Source organism: Falco punctatus (genome assembly GCF_963210335.1).
Source record: "Falco punctatus genome assembly, chromosome: 3".
NCBI classification, from domain to species: Eukaryota; Metazoa; Chordata; class Aves; order Falconiformes; family Falconidae; genus Falco; species Falco punctatus.
This window is the reverse complement of record NC_137582.1, coordinates 70,046,069-70,067,002: the sequence shown is the minus strand read 5'-3', so window position 1 is coordinate 70,067,002 and position 20,934 is coordinate 70,046,069. Positions and strand designations below refer to the sequence as shown.

Below are 20,934 nucleotides of genomic sequence, written 5' to 3'. Positions count from 1 at the left end.
ATTTTAGGTGAGCTATTCAGATGGTCTCCGAGTTCTCTCAGAAAACTACACAGCAGAGCTGGACATCCTTACCCATTTACCCACTACGCAATCTGTGTATGCTTGCAGTTGCTCAGGTAGGAAAGGTTTGTAGCGGTAATATCTTTAATTAATTTTATTTATATAGGTTGGAAGAAACAAAGGAGCTTTCAGCATGTCAGCCTTTCTCCTGGCCTGAAAAAGACGTTTCCTGCTTCTGTTTTAGGCCAGAAGAACAACATGTGCCCCCCTTCCCAGACCTCATCTATGGTTTTTTTCCAGGCTACAATAATACAATTAAAAAAAAGCTTTTCCTATATCTTTAGACCATCATAGTAACCACAGCACTGCTACCAATGCCGTCAGAGCAGTAGGAGCTTTTGAACCCAGACTAGCTGCAGAGGGCAGTATTAACTCGTCTTTTAAACTCCAAAGTGCCAAAGAATATCAATGCCCCTTGAAAATGCAAAATTGTATTTTACATGTAAATAACACAGGGCTTTGAAAAGCAAATTCAGCATGTATTGCCAAGAGCAAATATGGGACAATTTTGTGATACATGATTTGTTGAAAAAGTACATATCTGTATTGCATTAACTTTTTCAGATTCTAATAGATGGATTCCAAGTATGTATTTTGTTTATGCTTTATTATGACATGTTTTTTACACTATGAACAAAACCACAAAAGAAAGATTGGCAGGAAAACAAGTCTGACACTGTTCTTGTTTCTCCCTGGTGCATTTCAATTTAATAAGACTTACTGGGACTAGGAAATTATTCTCTGTCATGTGATGTTTATTTACATGGATATCCAATTGTTAGTAGTAGTGAAGTTACTGTTCTCTTTATAATTCCTGGCACTATATGAAAATTTTTCAGGGAATAGGGCAAATGTGAATCTTTGGTCATGGACAGGTAGTCTTGTAAGCAACTTTCCAAGAGAAAGGGTTCAAAATGTTTCCCCCTTGTGTACAAAATAAGATCTGGATTTTTCTCATTTTCTAATGTTCATCCCAGAGCTCTCTAATAACACTTCCCCATTTGCAAACATCTGGTTTTATGGGTCTCAAAATTTTGTGGGAGCTCCACAGCAAGCTTTCAGTGCAGAAAAGGAACAATAATGCACACCCCATTCAGATAGGCACCTGCTGTGTTTCTCAGTCTCGCTCAGTAGGTCATTCTTTACTTTTCCAGGAGTTCTTCCAGACTCTTGCTGTAGTTTGGAGAGCTCAGTCTTCTGGTACTGTTTATTCAGTTTAATCTGACCTTGACTTCTCTGTTCTGTTACTGCCCGGCCCAGTGTGTAGACTAGGCATTCTCTGGTTAACATTATTAGAACATGGAGCTGCAAATTTTCCAGTGCCATACCTATGTGAATTTGATCTTCCATTTCAGTAAAATTGAATGTTTCTGCTTATGTCTGCACAGGGGGTGGTGTGTCTATACACATCATGGTCCACCTGAAAAAGCTCTGAAGCTCACTCCTGTGGTTGCTTATCTCTGTGGACTCAGAAGATGGCAAGAGTCTGATGGGAAACCACCTTTTCTTCTGAGGACACACCAGAACAGCTGCTTGCAGCTGCTATATCTATTCCATCTTTTAGTTTATGCTGTCCATTTGGAAAACCAGACACTGCATCTTGCCACTGAACTGCTGTTTAAAAAACATAAATTGTGCCAAGACAGATGGGTCTTCCCATCACAAGGAAGGTCTCCAGTTTTCCCTGTTTCACTTACAGCACAAAGTGGGATGTCTTCAGCCTGTGGCAGTATTTATAGCCCCTCCCCATCTGCTTTTTCTAGTTCATGGAAAGTGTATATGTATACACACACACACACATATTCCTCCTAGCATTTATTTTAATAGAAAAGTTCACTGTATAAAATACATGAGGGTTAATATGTAGTTTTAATTAGAATTTATTTTCTAAAAAGACTCCACAGATGCAAGTGGATGCTGACTGCCTGCTGTTACAACAATTTGTCCTCCGTCCTGAATAATGTTTAGTCATGTCATAACAGCCAGCAGCATGTTGACTGACACTACTTCAGCCTGCATGCGGAGCAGAACCTGATTATATTGGTACATCAAGATAGGCATGGCGATGGATTTATGTGACAGCCAGAAACTTCATTAATCTGTCACTGGGAAAGCGGCTCTGGCTTTTCTACTTTCTAAAGCTGTCGCATACCAGTTATTAAAGTGTAGACAACATGGAAGCTAAAATAATACAGGTGGTGATACTATGGTATTTGTTGTAATTCTCAAAGCCTTTTGTCACAATGAATATAGAAAAAGATTTTAGGATCTGAGAGGATTAGCTTATTGGTTTTTAATAACAGATATGAGTATCTGGAATCTTGGACAAAAGAATGAGGTAAGCCTTTATCAAAATATTATGTATATAGATGATATATAGAAAAAGAAAGGTTATATAATTCCTGTTAATGCCGTAACAGCATCACACTGCTGGGTATTCATGTTAGGTTTGAAGTGCATGAAAACCAGGTAAAGAACCTGTTTCAACACCAAGGGTCCTTATAGACGTTTAAGGTGCTTTCAGAGTTAATATTTGATAACACTGTGACCCTGACATTATAAGGAAGATCTAAGTGCAATTTTTCTCAACAGAAAAATGTATGTTCTGTGTTTCATTGGGTAAAACGGGATACTTTGCACATAGATAAGTGAATTGGATGGGTTATCAATTGAAAACTGCAAATCTGAGGTTTATATTCTGATAAAGGAATGGCTCTTTTGCTAAGAGCAGGTAGCTATTGTTCATTTGATCCATTTCCCACAAGGCCAGATACACTCTAATCATGGTAACAAACTGTTAGAATAATGTTATCACCATAATGTTCTAACAAGCCGATAGCTGCAATGTTGTAAAAAGGAATGTATCTTGCTATTCCTACCGTACAGTCATGCCTGAAATGATTTTGCCCAGTTTTATGTGACTGCTTTGAAAGATGAACCTAATTAAGGACTGGCCGATCAAACAGCTGGCATAACTTGTGGCCAGAAGGAGCATCTTTCCACAGCTTCCCTGGCAATCAGCTCTGTGGTGGGTTGACCCTGGCTGGATGCCAGGTGCCCAGCAAAGCTGCTCTGTCACTCCCCTCCTCAGCTGGACCAGGGAGAGAAAATGCAATGAAAGGCTCCTGGATTGTGATTAGGACAGGGAGAGATCACTCAGTGGCTACCGTCACAGGCAGAACAGACTCAACTTGGGGAAAATTAATTTAATTTATTACCAATCAAATCAGAGTAGGATAATGAGAAAAAACCCCAAATCTTAAAAACACCTTCCCCCCACTCCTCTCTTCTTCCTGGGCTTAATTTCACTCTCAATTTCTCTACCTCCTCCCCTGTCCAGCAGCACGGGGTACCGGGAATGTGTGTTATGGTCAGTCCATCACACATTGTCTTTGCCACCCCCTCCTGAGAGGGAGGCTCCTCACACTCTTCCCCTGCTCCAGCGTGGGTCCCTCCCACGGGACACAGTCCTCCATGAACTTCTCCAACGTGAGTCCTTCCCATGTGCTGCAGTTCTTCACAAACTGCTCCAGCGTGGGTCCCTCCCACGGGGTGCAGCCCTTCAGGCACAGACTGCTCCAGGGTGGGTTCCCCATGGGGTCACAGGTCCTGCCAGGAAACCTGCTGCAGCCTGGGCTCCTCTCTCCATGGGGTCCATAGCTCCTTCCAGGAGCCTGTTCCAGCTTGGGCTTCCCAGGGGTCACAGCTTCCTTTGGGCATCCCCCTGCTCCCATGTGGGGTCCTCCATGGGCTGCAGTGATATCTGCTCCACCAAGAACCCCCGCGGGCTGCAGGGGCACAGCCTGCCTCACCAGGGTCTTCACCTGGGGCTGCAGGGGAATCTCTGCTCTGGCACCTGGAGCATCTCCTCCCCCTTCTTCTTCACCAGCCTTGGTGTCTAAATCTGCAGACTCACATACTCTTGCTCCTGTTTCAGGCTGCAGTTGCCATCATACAGGGTTTATTTCCCCTTAAATATGTTACCCCAGAGGTGCTACCACTGTCACTGATGGGCTCAGCCTTGGCCAGCAGCGGGTAGGTCTTGGAGCCGGCCAGCATTGGCTCCATCAGATACAGGGGAAGCTTCTGGCATCTTCTCTCAGAAGCCACCCTGTAGCCCTCCCACTACCAAAATCTTGCCACACAAACCAATACAAGCTCATACTTCAGAAATTTCCCAGCACCTTCCCTGCTAACTCCCTCTCCAACACCCACCTGCCCTGACCAGGCTGAGACCACTGGGGCTGTGGGAGCAGCAGGGTGACACCTCTTCAGGCAAGACCTGTCTGGGGGGTACAACATAGAGCTATTTAGGATCTTATTCTTTGAGGTGTATTGTCACTGTCACCACAGTAATCCAGCTACAATAAAGGTGTAAAATTCTGCCATGCATGGGCTGGGGTTTGCATTAAAAAAGGGGCAGTATGTTAAAGCAATATTGCCAACACATTAATTAGTAGCCCTGGTGCTAATGGACTGTGTATCGTGCTGATAAGGAGCAGGGTGAAGCAGGAGCAGTGTGAGGGGCCCTTCTCACTTATTTTTTTTATGTTAACATCTCTTTCCCAGGGTGGTTAGTGAGTTTTGTCGGAGGCAGAGCCACACTGCAGCTGCATGGGAGTCTGGCTTCTCCATCACTAGAAGAGGATAGCAGATACCATGTTCGTATCAAACAACAGCTATGCACGTTGTTCTGCTCCAAAACCTACTCTGTGAGATAACACAGCAAAGCCTGTAAATCATTTCCCTTGTGGCATCGCTTGTCATTACCATTGCAATGAGATATACCTTTTGTCAATGGGAGTAGCATCAGACACTGAAGATTTTGCTCCGATTCTATTCACTGCCTGCAACTCTATTGGCAAGATACACTCGGAGGATTTCAGGAGCGCTGGAGGGTCCACATAATCCTTGGAGATGAAATAAAATACCGTGTTCTTTGTAGATATGGTAACAGATTATTAAATAAAGCATATGAAGAAGAAATAGGCAAAGCATACAAAAAAATACTACTTGTGTCTGGGTTGATCAAACATCTTACACTCCTGAGCGGCCTGTTAGCTTGTATTTTTACAGCATGACTTCTGAGCCCAGAGCACATCTCAGTATCACCTGTGCGAGACAAACCTTTTAGAGTGCTCTTACTGCACTTCACAGGCCATTATCATCCATTTGGCAGCGTAAAAAGCCTAAGCACTGCTAAGTTGTACCCAGTCATGCCTCTCTGCTCCTTGGTTTATAACAAACCTGCAAATAGTTGCCACCTTCTTATTGCAGGCTTAAAGCAGAAATGCTGTGTTGGGAAAAAGGGCAGCTTGCTTGAGTTCAGTGTTTAGTGGGTGGATTTTCAGTGAAAAATAAACGGTTATAAACACATGCAATATGTTTACTTCTGTTAACCTCCCTTTTTTCTTCTGGAAGTCTCCCCTCTCCCTTTTGTTGCTTTCTTTAAACAGGAGGGAACACTGCAAAACTGCACATATCTATTATTCCTAAGTGTTCTACATGCCTTGATTACCTGCTATGCAGTAATGATTTTCAATATGTTTTAGCCATTTTTTTCTGAGGTCCAAGTGATCTATCCAAAGATGCTAAACAAACACGTCCTAGGCAATTTCAATCTATATTTTTAGCTACCAGGCTATTTGTCTCTGGATAGTACAGTTACATTTTTTTAAAATGAGTGTCTATGACAACAGAAAACATTGGGATGATATTAAAAGGCAGAAGATTTTTGAGAAATAAATATATATTAGAAAGTCAATTTATTAATGAGTCATCAGCAATCTTCTGAAATGGATCATCACAATTTGCCCTTCCACATAGACATCAGTTGTTTATGTTGAAACATAAAATAGGTACTTTTAAATCCATTATGTGACCTCAGAATTGCTATGCAGAAGATAGATAAATCAATATATCGATATTAAAGAGTGTTAGTATCTAATATTTCAAATGACAAGCATGTCATGGCTGCATTACTGCTGTTCAAATGCCATAGGTAAGTAGGGATAATTGAATAAATGATTGCAGGTTTAATACTGTTAAGGAAAGATGGAATTAAGAAATTTCATCATTGGGAAGGTAAGACAAGAATGCTGCCACCTAGGAGTGCCAGGTCTCCCTATGGGCATTGCTTTAAATGTTGGAGTTGTGTAAGGAAGGGAAATGGAACACCTGCCTTGCCAGAAACGAATGCAAATTGAAGATCATTTGGAGAGGGGAGGAAACAATTAAGATGACAACAAATTCAAATAAACACACCCGCTATGTAAAAACAACTCCAGTGCAAGCCCTTAATGTCTTCTGGTGTGTTGTTAAATCAATCGCATTGCACAGATGGTCACTTCAGATATGATGCAGCACGTCAGGATGTGACAAGGTATTTATTGCAGATGCAACAAGCCACAGCAGCGAGAGTGTAATAGCAATACATGAATAAAAAAGTATTCTCCAAAGTGATTCTGAATTTTGGGTCCTTCTCATTGCTTCCTTTTAGCTTGTAAGCCATGAGGGGAGGGGAAACAAAATATTGTAGCTGTAGCGCTCTGTTGTTGACACATAACTGGATCTTTGCTACCACAAGAAGTAATTTCTGAGGTGTCTAAATGCTGGTCTGTGGGACTGGATAGCACCATGGACATGAATGCAAAGTCAGAGAGCATTTTGGACACAGTTTAGCTTTATAGAGTTGAACGCTGAAGATCCAAGGTAAGTCAGTACCTCATCCAGGTTTTTTTCCCGATTCCAGGAAATTAACTTTGAATTTATTTTACAGACACTGAAGAAGATAGTTTAGAAATTATAACGTATATAACTGATATCAGGGAGAATTTACAGATATTTTATAGCCCTTGAGCAGCATGATAGGCTATATTCAGTATCCTTACTGGTGGTTGATCAGCTTTACCTCTGTCATTCTCCAGCGATCTGATGAACAGCCTGCATTCACTTGATCAGCTGGTATGGCAACAAAATGTGGCATTTTAGTTTACACTCGTTTTCTGTAGCAGGTGCTGCTATGAAGTATCCATATAACTGGAACTGTCAGTGGTTACTTCCTGTCATCCAGGAGTAAAAAGCTCCAGGAATACAAAGGAAAAGCTGAATAATCTTATTTTCAACATTTTCATTGCTAAAACAAGCAGTAGGATTCAATGAATTAGTTGTAGTTATTGAAAGAAAAAGCACCAAAATGTAAAATAGGAGGAGAGGTAACCATATTTAGTGTGCCTGCTATACCACAAATCAGTATTCTTGTTCTGCGTATTACTGATGATATTAAGACTTTAGGCATAAGCCAAGCAACACATCATAAATTTTTATATTCCCCATGATGTGGAAAATTCCCTTTATTAGTGCATGCTTGATAACAAATATTTTAGTCAAGCTGCGGGTGAGTATAGGGACAAAGGACCACCCTTAGATGGTACTAATGATTGAATTTGACAGTAGAGGTAACCACGGTAGGGGGGAGCACTGTAATAGCAGAAGCAAGTCCAGCTGGCTATCCAAGAGAGACAGGCATGTGTGACATACTGCAATGCCTGAGAGCTTTGAAAAGTCCCTTATAGATGTCAGCCTCAGCAGGAATTTAGAGCCCTTAAGCAGCCTAAAGTCAGTATAATATGTTACGGAAGGAAGACCATCATTTTACCCCTCAGCATGCAGTGTGTCGAGCATTTTTTAGGCAATAGTAATGTGCAGATCACTGATTACTCTGGGACCACATCATCAATGCGGCAGCAGCCAGTGTGGGAACATGATTTTCAAACATGGTCTTGTGCTTTACTAGCTGCAAATGCGTGTGCTGGTGCAAAGAGAAAGAAAAAGGAACTATAGCTCTAGTGTACATATGCAGAAGCACACGATCGTTTGTCATGGTGATAGCAGCAGGCTCCACAACGGCAGCAGCTGGTTACCATTCACTCAGCCGAGCTCTTCAAATTGCCAGTGATCTGTTAGTGTTAATTATTCCCCAGGAAGGATGCGGTACGGGACTAGCAGGGCAACAGTGCTGCTGCTGCCGCTGCCAGTGCAAAGATATGAAGGTGGTGGCGGCAGCGGCAGCAGCAGCACAGGGAAACATCCTTGGTGGCCTAACCTTGGCCTTTGACACTTGCCGCTCTTTAGAAAACAAAGGTTTCTCTTGTGTAATAATTTCACATGTAGCCAGGTGCCTCATGATGTCTAATGCTGGTAAGAGCATTCCTGCTAGCTGGGTACAGCTGACACGGGGCTGAAGTCTCAAAATACCTTCACAGTTCGCTGCTGTTTTCAACACACTGCAACACTCCAGCAAACCTGACCTAGTTCTCGTGACGGCGGCGGCTGCTGATTCTCCCAGACTCTTCTTGCTGAGTGTGGCAAGAAACACAGGGGCTACGGGCTTAGCAACATCAGCCCCAGTTGCTTGCTGGTTTTGATTTTTGAAGGAAATGAAGGAAAGGGGTGACTAAATTGTTGCAGACATCAAACTTGGATCTCTCTCAGGCAGTAAATTATGAAGGTGAGCCATAAAATTCCAGTTCGAGTATCTTTCCTAAAATGACAGATAATCCAGGGATAGATCAAAACACAGATGAGTCCATTTTACAAAGGTGCTTCTGGTAGGTATCTAAACCAAGAAACTCACATCTCATATAAATGCCAGAGGTACTAGGTATCATATTTATAAGCAGTTACAGAGTCTTCAGCCATTTCCAGCTCACTTCCTTGAATTTTGTTCATAATTTCAAAACCTTGAGTCCTCCAGCAGAAACAAGCTGACAACGATGGAGACAGAAGCCAGGTTTTCCTTCCCAGTTTTGTGAATGATGGCAACCCAAATGCAGCTGCTGCTGAGATTGGGATTAAAATTGTCTCCTCAGACTATTCTAAAGCCCAGGCCTCTGGACACTTTATTCCTCCTCAGGATATCTTACACAAATTTAAACATGGTAATAACATGCACAGAATGGAGTTGCAGGGGGATAAACCTAAGACAAACTGACAGAAGGGAGGTCTTGTTTTTGGGGAAGTCAAAAAAGAAATACCTAAAGGCGTGATTCTTTCCATTCAAAACTTAAAAAATAACTAGTGGTGGTGGGAACAAACTCTTCTGAAAATCCCTCCTCTTTCTCAGTGCATCTGACATTCTAATGCCTTCTATGAACTTCTAAAATTAAGTTTGAAAATGCTGATTTAGATGTCTGAAGTCAGGCACTAAGCAATGGGATCAACCTCCTGAAGACCTTCACCTGACATAGAAGAGTAAACTACCACCATCTACTCCTACAAAATAGTTTTAAGCAATGAAAGTTGCCCAGCTGTCTCCGCTAGTTCACGTGTAGGTTGCTGCTCCTCTCCAGGTACCCCTTCTTTTCTGCTAGTGATTTCCACTATTTAGAAAGATGCTGCAGTATAGAGAACCATAAAAACTCCTTGCTGCCTAAATTAACGTTTTAAATTTTCTTGTCCTTTTCTTCTTCTATGCTCCTGTTTTGTGCAAGGTTGTAAGCTCTCGCCTTAGGTTAGGGTTACCGTTCCCTTCAAACATTCACATCTATCTACCTGGACTTCCCCACACTATCTTAACTCTCTACCTCCTTCCCTCTATGATACACTCACTACCTTTCAACAGAAATACCATCCAATATGAAAAGCACAGAGTGCAGCACTCCTCCTTTTGTACCTCCTTTTTCTCTCCTACATGTATCAGCACAATGCTCCTCCTTGCCTGGGCTTTCCTGAACAGTTTCTCCTCTTGGGATTCAAATGCCAAGTCTGTGTATAGTTACTGCAAAAAGGAGCCCAAAACTCAATAAAAATTAACTTGAGATGCTACTAGCCTGTCCTGGTTTTAGCTGGGATGGAGTTAATTACCTTCTCAGGAGCCAGTGTGGTGCTGTGTTTTGGCTTTGGTGTGAGACTTTCCAGTTCCTCAGGCCTTGTTAGTGAAAAGGCTGGAGGGGCACAAGGAATGGGGAGGGGACACAGCTGGTCCAGCCGACCCGAACTAGCCAAGGGGCTATTCCATACCATGGGACGGCATGCCCGGTATATATACCTGGGGGCCTGGCCGGGGCGGGCGGGTGGTTGCTGGGGCACAGGCTGGGCATTGGCTGGTGGGTGGTGGGTGGTTGCACTGTGCACCGTGTGTTCCTTTCTGCCTTTCCCTCTGGATGTTGTTCTTTCCCTTTTCATTATAACTGTTATTGTCATTGTTGTTATTATTCTTTCATTTTTATTCTGTTTCAACTATTAAATTGTTCTTATTGCAACCCTCCAGTTTTACATTCCTTTCCAACTCTCCTCCCCATCCTTCTGGGTGTGGGGGGAGTGAGTGAGCGTTGTGTGGTACTTAACTACCAGCCAGGGTTAAACCATGACATAGCCCTAGAAAAATATTTTTGTACAAATAAAAAATATTTAAAAGGGTAAAAAGCTCTAAAAGGTAGCTCAGAATTGAATAACAAACCCACAAAAGGAACAGGGAGGAGAACTAATCCATAGAGACTTCAGTCTCTCCCTAAATGAAACAGAAATGAAACAGAAAACCAGAATCAGAGCATATCCAAACTCAAAACACGCCCAAAACTCATAATAATGGCCAACAAGAATGAAATAAAAACTATTCATAAAATTCATCAATGAGATGCATAAGTCAGAGGGAGTTAATTGTCACAAAGCATTTGTTTTAATAAAAATAAAGCCATTGTGTAGGGGCTTTCTCCATGTTCAGTCTTTCTTGTTCAAGCTTGTCATTTATTTTTCATAAATTTGGAGACACTCGTCTGGGAACAGGGATTGTTACCCTGTCACACTGCTGAAGATGCTTTTGCTATTCAAATTCCACTGTAAATATAAAAAGAACAATGAGATTCCTATACATAATTGCTGAATTTAGTATTCATGTTACTAGTTTTTAAAATACACAGAGGAGATAAGAAATTTGCCCTCATTCATCTATTATCCTAAGGACCCGGATTTATTTACTTTTAAGACAGTCACAGAGAGAAATAAGGAACAGCTATTTGCACAAAGTTTTGAATAAGCGAATAGATTCAGTTAATTTATATGCCGGGGCTTCAGTCTCACACTGCTATCTATTCCTGTCATCACACAGAAACAACAGATTTGATGGTTGCCTGCCCCAGCAAAAAAGCCAGTTTTGACTCCCAACCAGTTTCATTTGTTCTGAAGTACCAAGGGAGGTGCTGGGCTGGGAGGCTCATCCTCAGAGGCTTGGTGACCAAAGCAACTCTCCCAGACTGCAGTTCAGAAGGATGTGCTAACAGTCAGTGACCCAGCAGAGACTTTGCCCAGCAGCAGATCACTTATTTGCTTTGGAAATCGATATCGTAATACTTGTTACCATTTTCAAATCACCTTCATTGTGAAATTTAAGTTTCTTTCTGTGACCTCAGTGTATCACATTCTGGGTATGAACATGAAAGACATGTCTTTCAGCCAATCCAAGCTGGTCTAAAACCATGTTGCTGCCAAAGATCTCACACTTCCCCTGACCACGACTCTGAATTCCTGTATGATGCCATAGTCTCATGAGTTTGACTAGTTTATTAATCTGACTGAACACAAATCCTTTTTTTGTCTATAAAGTTTGCTTCCAGTCATTGCACAGCTACATCAAGTCCTTTAACTAATAGAAGAATAAATGTGGGAATGCAGGACTGAAGCATGGGTGGGGGCACCAGCATCTCCTTCCCCCTCTTTGGTGGTACCATGCCCTTAGATTGGCTGGAAGGGAACAAGCCTGCTACCTCCAGTTCTGGTTTTGTTTAGTAAAAGGGTTACTATATGATGCTTTGCAATTGCAGTTAGCATTTAAACTATGTAAAATGAGACTCAAAGTCTGGTGTTTAGTTCAAACACTTCACTTTTAGAGTTTTGCTATCCCCCCTAGCAGTTTGCTGCATCACATTTCATTCGTTTTCTTCTTGCCATGTGAAATTGCCTTTTCATCTCTTCCACCCTTCAAATTCCTTCCACCTTTCCATTTCATCAGTGAAATCACCTTAGGTTTACTCTAAAATAATCTAGGAGTACTTAACAGACTGTGAATTGAAATTCAGGTCTCATGTGGTTCTGATTTTGCAGTGCAAATTATCCTGGAAAATGTGGCAGGAGACTGCAGAAACTGGAAATAGAAGGCAGTTGTTAGAAGAATCTGTGCTCAGGAATATCACAATAATATATGGAGGAAACATACAACCAAGCTGAAAACAAAGAACAAATCAGTCCCATGGGCCAATCATTCAGCTGCAGTGGCTGTGCCACACGTCGGGACAAATGTCTTTCATAAGAACATAATTTGACAGATCTTTGGAGGGCAAACCGTGTTACTGCTGCTGTAATGCCAGCAAATTCTCCTCCAGTCTGTCCCTCACAAGTGTGTTGTTCATTCCCACTCGCTCCAGCTGACGAACAGGGAGTCTTACAGAGAGGGTCACCATGTACTTTCTGTGAACGAGTGGACCAGCAGCTGAAAGCCCTGTGCATGTCTGTGCTTAGACCCATTGAACCCCTCCGGATGCTGTCTTAAAGCAGATACAAAAGATTTGGGAAAGGGGCTTCTCTGGATGCTGTCTTAAAAGAGATCAAAAAGAACTGGGAAAAGGCTATCCCTGACAAAGTAATTTGTGGATATGGCAGGTGATTGCTTCTGGATGAACACTTACAAGGTGTGAACAGTGTTATTGGATAAAGGATTCGAAGGCAAGCAGGGAAGGATGCTGCAGTTTAAGGGCAGGAGACTGTTTGAGATGAGCCATGTGAGCGGTGAGCGCTGCAGCAGGACTCCTGGCTGACTTCACCAATATTTCTTCTGATTTCTGGGGGACCATATGATTGATGTCAAAGTCTGAACTGGCCCCATCCATGTCATTTTGCCTATCTCTGCCAATAGATGTGAACAAAATCAGCCGCTGCTATTATTCTCTTGTGTTGCCCCAGCTCTCACTAATGAAGCAGCCTGAGAGCAGCCCTTTCTGCTTCCCTGCCAGCTAATCCCCGGGCCGGGGTAACAGCCCTTGCCTTTCTCTTGGCCACATGCTGTAGTTCTCTATAATTTTAAGATGTTTAGAGGCTAGGACTACTTAATTTGCTCTCTAACCTTTTTATTTTGATTCCTCCTATGGGTTTTTTCTTCATGTGCCAAGCTCCTAAGAGAACAGCATTCAAAATGTGAAATGTGAAAGCACAGGGAGAGCTGCAATGGCACAACGTGCTACTCTCCTGCATGTAATCTGCATAACTTGTTAGCGGCAAAGTCCAGGGGTGAGTTTCAAAATTGCCATTCTTCCTTTTTGCAGAAACCCACTTATTCAAACCAAAGCCAGTTATTGGTTCGATGGCATTAAAGTAACTGGAGAACAGCTCCGGCTGTCTTTGGCTAAGTTCAAATGACCAGGTACCCTGTTATTACACAGGCAGCTTCGGGGCCAAGTCTGAAAGTCCACTTGATTGATACAAAGACATCATAAGCATGCAGTTATCACAGAGCTATATTTCAGTTCTGTATCATATATGCTGATTTCTCCAGCATGGTCTGTTATTGCCAGAAACAGGAACTAGTGGTACAGTAGATACGTGACTACTGATGGGTGGGAAAAACAGCAGTATGTTTATTTTATGTTCATTTTGGTAAGTGTATCCCTGCTGATATTTTTTATTTGCAGAGTTTAAGAACTTCAGAAATTATGTTGGGGAAAAAAAAAAAAAAGACATCTCTGGCATAGCAACATCCATAAGCATCAGTACAGTTGGCTTATAGGAAGAGTAGGTAATTGTATATTTACCTGCAAAGAATTACAGTGTCATTCTGACAGCTATTTGTAGAACATTTGGAAATCAGCCATTCTTGCAATTACATGCCAGACAAGAAACAAAGATAGTAAATAGCAACAAGGAACATTACCTCTGAATTTATGTCTCTTCAAATCCACTGGATACAGAGTCAGGAGAGTCCTGCCATCTTTGCAGCCATTTTAATAGTTCTGAGGAGATCTAGCTATAATCTGTGCAAGCACAGACACAGATAAAAAAAGCAAGCAATGCAAGATCAGGTTCAGCAATTCTTCTCTCTAATCTTTCAGGGCTAATTTGTAGCTAGTTCTTGAATTAAACCAGCTTTGTATTAGTTGTATCTTTGTTTACTTAAGCATAATTGTGAGAGAAGGAGGCATGGATGCAGGAAGTTACATTAGGAGTTAAGTTAATATGGAATAAACCAATACCAGCTTACCATTGAGAAATTCTACTGTTCCGGTGAGAAAAAAATAAATAAATCATAGATTCACACTTTGAGGAATTTGTCCGTAATAATGCTGATTAATGCTTTCTATAAAAAATAATGAGATTTCTCACTAACTTTTTAAATTAAGAATAAAGTAATTTATACATGCTTGGGCTTGGAAATACCATTTAATTACTTCTATTATAGTGACATACCAGTCATCACAAAGTAGTGTTATTTGAAATCAAGTTCTAAAGTTTTAGTTCCCTTCTTGACACTGCAAAAGAGCAAGCTGGCTATACTAGGCAATTGTAATCCCAGTGGGGCCTGTTTACTGCTTGGGAACTGTCACGCTCTTGCTTTCAGTTCTTTGCTTTCGTTTTTAATATCAGAAATTATAGACTTTATCTGGTACAAATTTACAGTCACAGACTTCTGTTAACAGTCCTCTGACAATAAGCATCTCTCCATTGTCTTATTACTTTCTTTCAAATTATCTCATTAAGCGTCAGAGGGTTATTCACACCAGATAAAAAAGCATTGTAAAGCACGGCTGAACACTTACCGTCGTGCTCTGTCTACATGTCAAACATAAAACGGAAGCAAGAACTTTTGTGCTTAGTTCAAGTAAGCCAGAAAGTAAACCAGGATGGCAAGCTGGAACTGCTCCCATCAGGCACCTTTTAGGGAGAGATGCACAGAATCACCTTTTTCAAAAGGAGCAAGCTGGAAGCTTGGGCCAGCCCATCTCTGTGGCTGAGACGTGGTTGCACAATGCAGGACTTTAGCATATGAGCCTTCTGGTTAATATTTCCTACCTTTAAAAGGACTTTCCTACTTTCTTTAGGACCAGTTCTGAGTAAAGAAAGATTTTCATTTGGCACAGCTGAAATACAAAATGAAAGCAAAATAAACAAAAGTAAACAATATATGGAAATGTTCAAACCCATGAGAACCACCCTTTAAATACAAGATTCCTAAACTCAGGTTTCCACCTGCATGCCTGTAATTCGGTAAAAGTATGACAAAAATAATACAAAAATGAAAGTTGTCATTTCTCTGTATGCATTAGTTACAAAAATGTGTTTGTAGCTGTTGTTACCTATCCAGGAGGTTTAAAGTACCTTTAAGAGTCTGTAAGCATGATCTTTCTAATATTGTTTTAAAATCTAGATGATGGAATAACCATATGGTTGTTTCTTTGTGAATTAATAAATAAATAAATATAAAAGGAAGCAAAGAAATCTTAGGTACCATGATACTGAAAATTGCTCTGAAGTAAGCCATTGCTGTGCTATTGAAACTTTTTACTGTTTGCACATACTGAATATTTACCCTAACAATTCTCCCTTACCTCCCCAGTCACTATGGAGTTACTAAGGCAAGTCCAAAGGAGTGGAAATAATCAAAAAAGGAAATTATAATTTTCTATTAGTTGCTGAAATAGGTTCAACTTTGTTATTATTTGTCTTTGAAGAAGATACATACCATTTATTTTCAGTCTTTCTTATTCAGAAGGTGTAAATATTTTGCCATTTTATAGACAGTCAGGAAAATTTCCTGTGAAATCACATAACACTGGATACATTTTCAAATACTCTTTTCAACACAGAGAAACATTTGTCAGTTAGATCATGGTAAAATTACTTATTTATCACTTAGAAATGTTGACATCCTGACACATTAAAGTTTTACTTCACTAATTGGTATAATTAAAATATCACGGTGAGGGAACTTAATTTGAAATGTCTCTGTGAGCTATATTAGCTGTGTATTCTTAGACTGAAAGTCACATAAAGGATTTATTCTGTACTGATCTAGTCTGAAATTAATTTTATATTGAAAGTACCTTGCAAGTGATTTATCCAGCAGAGTAGGGTAATCCTGTGTTGAAGTGGGTAATGTTTCTGCTTGAAAGCAGAAGGGTATGATAAGGATGCAGATCAGTTATAACAGCTAAAATACTAATTTTAACACACAAAAACCATTATACTATTACTAAGCAGAGTTGTCAGGAAAATAATGAGCAAAATATCTTTAAAACTGTGAAAGCACATAGAGACCGTCTTTTTATCATGTTTCCTTTGCTGGCAAAGTCAGCTTGTGAAGTTTTTACTTCTCAGTCATCTCACCCCATCTTTCCCAACTCCTGCAGAAGCCCTTTCCCTGTCGGATATGCTGCTACAACCTTTTGTGGAACACTGTCATTGTGATGATGTCTATTAAAATAATCAGTCCTTAAAAGGCAAGCTGTTATTTTCACCTGGTTTTCCACCAGTCTTTAGTACAAAAACCTGTTGAATTGGTGCAAATGAGGGACAGCAAAAGACAGTATAGGGGCAGGTGCAACAGAAAAATTAGGAATCTCTAAAAATGGCTTTTCTGCAAAAGAAAGCATGCCATGTAGCTGTAACTAACAGGTCATATTACCTTATCGATGGGGGACAGAATGACCTAGAACTACCTTTCACACAGTCTCTTTTCCCAGGGAGTAGCTCCAATGTTCAGCTGTAGGGATCAATGTCCCTGGTACAAGAGGAAAAGCAGGGCTCCTGAAGACTGTCGCTTAAGCAGGTTGTGACCCTGCGTGCCTGTGACTCAAAGTGACAGGTCTCTGCCCTTCGTCAATGCCAGCCAGCAGAGCTACACAGCTGCAAATGGGGGAGCAAACACAGTGATGCTGCAGAAGTTTCTAGGCACTGAAGACACCTCATGAAACCTTGCAAATATCCTCATAGACCATGCTGGAGGACACTGCCGTATTTGCATTTGCGCTTCAGACTAAATCCATGCTCTCCACTTTGCTTTCAAGTGAAAGCTAGGTTAGTTCTGCATGCATAATCGCATGCATTTATTCTCATAAGTAAATAAAGTAGAATTGTGAGGTTATATAGGTATGATTCTGAGGAAATTTCTGAGATGAGACAATTTCACAGGAGCTGCTATCAGTTTTGGTCACCACGGTCCTGCCCTCCCCAGCAGCGCTTTCCCCTGCCATGCTTTCACTCTGCCCTCGTCATGCTAGCTCTAGCACTCAGCAGCCTGCAGTGAGCCATTTCAAATCATTAACCAAGCAGAAAACAATTCATTATTCTTTGTAGCTAGATTTACAGTGCTTAGAGATGGAAAAAGAATTGAAATGAGCTTCAGAGCTTCAAGCACAATACCTACAGTTTCGTCTCAACCATACCAGAAATCTAATTTTAAGCCATCCTTTATAGATCTGCAGAAAGCAACCCACGTCTCTATCTGATTTTAGCTGTTGACAGACTGCATTCCACAGCACTTGCAGAAACAGAGAGCCATTGTGAATACATGTTCCCTTCATAACCAAGCCTCCTCTAATTCAACACTGAATTTTCCAGCTGAACTGAAAACTTCATCACAGATACTCAACTTTCTTTCAGCACACAGATAAAATCACCAAGAGTCAGAGGCCAAAGAATTGATCTCTGCAGAGTATCACAAGAAATACAATCACTCAGTAATGATTCCTTATTTATAATTACCATTGGGACTTCTCATTTAATCTGTTCTAAATTCATCAGTGCCATGTTTATACTGTACCACCCTGGATAATTGCTCAAGACGTCACGCGATGATAAGTCCAATGCCCTAGAGGAACAAGTGTGCTGCATGAAAAATATTATCTTTATCAACCAAATTTACAATCTCATCAAGAAGTGAACTCCACTAGCAGCAGAGAAAAAAGAGAAAAAAAAAAAAGACGAAAACTGTGAAAGCACATAGAGACTGTCCTTTTATCATATTTCCTTTGCTGGCAAAGGCAGCATGTGAAGTTTCTGTTCCTTAGTCTTTTCAGCGCCATCTTTCCTGACTCCTGCAACAGTCATTCTATCACTTTGTCCAGGGTCGATGCCATGGCTGTTGGACTAATCACCTTTTATATTATCTTACTCAATTTTGTTGACTAGTGGTGCAATGCTACTTTTCTGCCAGCTCAGGGAACTTAGCCAGCTGCTGGATGAAGCCCTCTGGAGCTGCTGGTTTACAAATCTCTATCTTCATTGATCACCCTGTTCTGAGTGACAGTTTAGTTAACACATATTTATTCATCATTCTTCTTCAACAGGAATCGTTTGTTTGCTTTTTCTAAAATGCAGAACATAAACTTCCCTGAAAAATCTCTGAATTATTATTGAGATCTCCACAATACCTACCTAATAATGGGTTGATGCCACTTGTCCATTAATTTTTTTCTTAGTCATTGAAAATTTCTTTGTACTGACCTTAATGCTTCTGATGTATGCTTTGGTGTTTTTTTCTCTTTTTCCTTCATTTATTGATTTTCTATCATTCTCTGCATATAATTCACAGCTTTTGGTATCAGTGTACAAATTCTTCCATTTGAATAGTGTTGGTGGTCTTGTGGATAAGATTATGATAGCTGCTATGCAACATCAGCCTTACTTGAAGTTGAAAGCCCCATGTACAGTTCAGTATAGAACTGAACGTATAGTTCAGTTTCTCCTCACTTTGCCAGCAGTAAGATACCTCCAAACTGCCAACAAATTAATGAAAAATCAACAGCCAAGATAAAGCAGAAAAACTAACTGCAGGGGTGATTGCCATCATAATCTCCTGCCCCAGAAGATCTATACATCATTACTCGTGCCACAGATGTGAGCAGAACTGCAGCCAGCATTCGTGCGTCAGACAGAGATCTGTAGGAAATTAGGCTCCCTTATCTCCTGTAGTCATGCATGAAATCTCCATAGTTTGTTCAAAAATTACTCCTACTTGATTCAGTCATAATTGCTTTCAACATTGTGAATTGGCCATGAAAAGCACTGAGAATTTGTATGACCCCCTGCCATGTTTACTAGAAAGTTGTTTATTTAAACCCTAGCAGCTCGGTTATTAAGCTAAACCAACATATGTATGTAATAAACACTTCTGTAAAATAAGCCAGATGAATCATCCTCAAGTGCCTTTATCTCTGCTGAATACTAAGGAAGCTTAGACAGCTAGCTTAGATAAGACACCTAATTTTTAGACAGCTAAAATTAGTGAGATGAATCTGGGCAAAAGGCATGGACTGGGTCACTGCTACCTCCATTGTATGGGTCTGCGTATTTTAGCTTAATGACAAAACCCTCAGAGTCCTAAAATGGACTAACATGTTATGCATAGTCCTTTTCCTCCTCTACTAACATGAGGTTCACTAGCTTGATAATTGTTAAACCTAGGCTAGAATCTAATAGCATGATTTGTGATGTCCATAAATCCTGGAATCCCCTGCAGGATTTATGAAAGCTTACAGATCCATCCCATACCCTTAACAACTATCAACATGCAAAGAAGCTCCATACAAAAATAGAGAAAAAACCCCTAGCGTGCACAGTAGTGCTCTATCGTGAAGTGTAATATACAACATACCTTTCTTTGACTATGGAATCCAGAGAGGACTTAAAACCTGGTCTGGAAACAAACACTATAGGCACCAGAGAACAAAACTCGATGGAAACTGGTATTGTTCCTGCCTGTCTTGCAGTACCTGCCTTAACAAAAAAGAAATCCATTTATATGTATCAACGACATAGCTTGATCCAATCTGTTGTCAACTAGAAAAAAATATATGGATCACAGTAGGCTGTGAGATTTTACCTATCCTTGACCATAGACAAGCACTATCTATATATGTAGTATATAGTGTAGTAGCAGCATCCTTGTATATATGTGTGTGTGTGTAGGGGAGCAGTCATTCAGAACCAGGTGACAATGAGTCATTTGGATTACGTCCAAACCCACTGCATTTCTTTTTGTAAACCCAGGAGGCTAAATTTCCAATTACATAAACCAGGGAGGCTGTGACATTTTTGCCTTCCGGGGCCACTTCTGGATTTCCTTTTGAAAAATATAATGGCTTAGAGCACCAAGAAGATTTATGGATACATTTTAGTTGATTAGCTTGTATAGTACCAATTAATTGGATGCCTAAGTACCTAAGTAAGTATTATTTCTACTGTTATACATTTTGCTGTGATTTGTTCCTCTATACCACCCAGAGATTATTATTGTTTGAAATAGCACATTGATCAGCAAACAGTGTTTTTCCTAACTACTTGTTTATACAACTAATTAATACTGCAAAGTTTTAACTCATATAAATTTAACTCATAAGTAAAAAAGTGTGATTAATATTTTTCCTTTCTAAGTGGGTTAATAAATTTTACAGGAAAGGGGAAAGCAAAGTGTCAGAAAAAATAATTTGAAGAAACTTAATTCCTACTCTTGATAAGAATCTGTCAACATGAGCAAGACAGGACTCAGTGAAAGACTTCCTAAAGTGGATAAATGAGTTAATGACCTTCTCCAGAATTTGAAAAATACTACTCTACTTGATGATTGTTCATCAAATTCTACTACACAGGACTTGCCCATAGTACAGTATTCCAGAAGAAACCAGTAAGAATTTTTCTAAAAATGCAACAAAAAATAGAAATTGGAAGAAATATATAGCCTTCAAAACACAGGCAACAGTCAATTGTTCAAGCCATTTTTTTTTTCAGGCCTCCTTAATTAGTGATTGACTTATTATTCCATGGCATGTGAAAGTTTATATTCCTCATCAGTGTAATTTGGTACTGACTAATGTAACTGAATGCACTTATTAG

General features: G+C 40.5%; 1 long non-coding RNA gene across 1 annotated transcript in view; it reads left to right on the top strand.

Annotated features, from left to right (window-relative positions):
- LOC308060175 overlaps positions 1-20,934 on the top strand; it is a 69,207-nt gene that overhangs the window by 34,898 nt on the left and 13,375 nt on the right. The window contains exon 2 of the long non-coding RNA XR_013926632.1: positions 1,449-20,934. This exon is cut by the window's right edge and continues 13,375 nt beyond it. This is a non-coding gene — a long non-coding RNA (uncharacterized lncRNA). The remainder of the gene's footprint in view (positions 1-1,448) is intronic.